We start from the raw sequence: 3,431 nt of genomic DNA, 5'->3' as shown, positions 1-3,431 counted from the left end.
TAGATTCACTAGACTTGATCGATGCAGGTGAGGACGGGTATGAGGAGACAAGGGGTGGGGTCCAATGAGCCGACTTGGACTGCGTAGGAGGCTAAACCCGAGGACCGCCCATGTTTTAAGAATTTATGATTGTTGATTCAAATACTTTGATTTTGAAGAGATTGTTTACGTTGTTTAAATGTTTACCTTTTAGCAACATTGTTGGTAATTGTTTTATTCCAAATATTTTTAGACTAGAAATTTATTTTTAAAGCAATTTGAAATATCATTATTTATTTAAGAAAATTTTTATTTTTCGCAAATTTTAAAATAGTTAGAAGTACGGTATGTTACACTAATCATATACAATCACAACCACAAACTTTTCCTCTCGATGAATGATAACCACTTAGAAAGTTCGAGGGATGGTTGCTTGGTACAATCATCGTATGATTACATATCTCCATGATTGGACATCTCTATGCCCACAGAACAAGAAATATAATATTTACAGCACAACATTAACGGCGTACACTAAAAGCACGTTGTTGATATCCTTATTCGCGGCGTGCCCGTACATGCGCTGTTAATATTATTAGAGCTCAAACAAACAACAGCGTGCAATAAAGGCACGCCGTTAATATTATTATTTGCGGTGTGCCCATGTATGCGCGCTATTAATATTATTAGAGCTCACACTAACAACAGTGTGCAATAAAAGCAAGATGTAAATAAAATTTTTTTACAGCGAACTAAAAGAATGCTGTTCAAATGTATTATTGACAGCGTGCTTTGACCGCTATTAATAATAATGAAATAAAATTGCTCCACTTTCCCAAATACTCAATCGATTTCCCAAATACAACTGAATGTTCTTTACCTCCACGTTTCTCTGAATCATTCTCTACCTCCACGCTTCTCAATTTATCGTCTTCCCTTCACTCTATCGATCTTCTCGATTCACTCAATCACTCAATGTCTTCTCGCTTGACGCAAGTAAGGTTTCTTTTCTCAATCGAGAATTTTTGTGGATGCATACATACTATTAGGTTTAAATTTTTTTTCGGTTTTGCTCAGTTTTTTTTAAACCACGTTATGTTGTTCTTGTTCATTATGAGAAAGTTGAGAAATTGTTGGTATTATTTAACTATGTAAAGTGTTGTTAGTGGTTACCCTGTTAAGTGATTTGTCCAATAGCATTTCTTAAGTTCTTAGCCGTGGGCTGCTGTTTCCATGAAGTCAGTAAGAATTGGAATGATCAATTAGGCTGTTGATTGTAGGATGAAAGTGAAAGGATGCAATCTTGATATTGTTCATTACAACACTGTAATTTTTGGGTTTTGTAGAGTAATTTTGCAAGTTATACAACTCTTTATTTATAGTTGCAATAAATTTGTGTGCTTGTTTATTTTTAGCTATATATCATGTCATACTACATGTTTGATCAGGTCATTACATAGCATTGAAAAAATGAGCAAAATGGGCAAAAAACGTAGTGAAGCATCTGCAGATGAAATTCAGGTGATATCTTATATTTTACATCGTTGTTTATTTTAATAAATTACACTTGTATATTTCAATACCTCTTTTTGTCATTTCACAGGAACACATAGCTAGTAGGTTATCAGGAATGAACTCTAACAATTCAGCTAATTTATTCCAAGATTTGCATGATAATGAACCGATTGATTACAACAAAAATTAAAAGAAAAAATGTCGGGGAGCATGAAAGTTGAAAATGATTAGTGGTCAAGACAAGCGCAAAGAGGTGGAGCGTAATGAGTTAGGACAGCCGATTGGAGATAATTCAGTTAAATACGCTTCTTTTCTAGGTTGCATGATAAAGGAATTTGTGCCATATACATTGGATGGATGGAATGATATAGATGAAGAAGTAAATGATAGGATGTGAAGTGGTCTTCAAGTAATATCTTCAGTCAATTAATATTTCATTCAATATTTATTACAAGTTGTAGAAATATTTTCGTGTTTCTTTGTAGAAATGACTTATAAAGTTGAGGATTGGGAAAAAAATCAATTTTTCAAAAGTTAGCTAAACTGTGGCGCGATAGAAAATCCAAACTGCAGATACTTGTACGAGAAGCTAATACAAGTCAAGTGGCTTCACAAAATCTCAGTCTTTTGAAGCCCGAATTTATGGACCAAAATCAGTGGGACTTGTTTGTAAAGAAGACACTATCACCTACCTTTCAAGTAAGTATTAATTCACTTTTCTTATAGGTATGAAATAATATAAAGAGCCTAAGGCTTTTAGCCGAGCTCGTGTGATTCGCAGATTTGACCCTTTGTTGGAAGACATATTCTCGTTATTCATGCCCGTTTGCTTCATGATATGACAATTTGTAGAAGCTAACTGACATGCCTTCATAATTGCTGCAATTAGAAAATAAATGCAATGTTATAACAGACTATATCTACTGTAGAAGCTGTATTTATGCATTATAGTTTCTGTGAGAAATATTAGAAGTGGAACTCAATTGAAACAATAATAGTTTCTGTGATAAATATTGGCACTCCAACCATGAAAACAATAATAGTTTCTGTGAGAAATCTCGGAATCCATTTTTAGTTTTTACCATTTTGTTACAAGAAAACATACTTTTGGTCGTCATTATCAAAAAATTTCTGCCTGGTGCGATTCATTCTTTCTGTCGTTGAACTTTTGGTGTGATCTCTTTCGACTTACCTAATTCATTGAAATGTTATGATAAATATTCTTGTATGTTGTTGTTGCTTAGATGCTTCTCTCTCTTGTAACATTTATTCTCTATTGTTTGATGCCACTACTTGAATTTTAGCATTGCTTCATCCTGTGTTTTCAATATGTGTAATGAAATTCAGGCATTGCTTCACAGAACTCTAGATCTCAAAGTTTGTATCCACACAATATATTATGCTTTCCAACTTGGTCTTACCAATATACACTTTCATATGTTATACATTGCTTCTTTTTGTTGCAATTAACATGATAATATTTGTAATTAATATCTTGGTTATGTTATATCTTAGGAAAAAAATGAAAGATTTAGAGCAATGAGGGTAAAACAAGCCACATTCACACAATGAGTCGGAAAGGTTATGCTCGTTTGACTCACATTATGGTATATATTATTTTTTATATTTTATAATTTAAGTAATAAGTAATGGTATATATATATACATTTTTTGAATTTATATATTTCTATTTTTAAGGAGAAGAAAACTTAGGGAGATACAAATATTACAAGATCGCAAGTTTGGATTGAAGGGAACAAGAAAAAAAATGGGGAACCTAGTACTCAAGCTGCTGGAGAGAAAATGGTTATAAAATTATGTCTTTTTTATTTGCATCAGATCCTAAGAAAAAAATGACCAACCTAAATTTGTTATTTTCTCAGAAATTATCTTTGTTATTTGCAGAAAAAAATTACAAGAATATCCAACAGAATCTC

General features: G+C 32.5%; 1 long non-coding RNA gene across 1 annotated transcript; it reads left to right on the top strand.

Annotated features, from left to right (window-relative positions):
* The first annotated feature begins 833 nt into the window (after positions 1 to 833).
* LOC142533338 (uncharacterized) lies at positions 834 to 3,049 on the top strand. Its single transcript, XR_012816725.1, has 3 exons — positions 834 to 975; positions 1,428 to 2,193; positions 3,010 to 3,049. It is a non-coding gene; the product is annotated as an uncharacterized LOC142533338 (long non-coding RNA).
* Positions 3,050 to 3,431: the final 382 nt, after the last annotated feature.

The sequence above is a fragment of the Primulina tabacum genome, chromosome 18 (genome assembly GCF_025594145.1).
Source record: "Primulina tabacum isolate GXHZ01 chromosome 18, ASM2559414v2, whole genome shotgun sequence".
NCBI lineage: Eukaryota > Viridiplantae > Streptophyta > Magnoliopsida > Lamiales > Gesneriaceae > Primulina > Primulina tabacum.
This window is presented reverse-complemented; position numbering and strand designations above follow the sequence as displayed.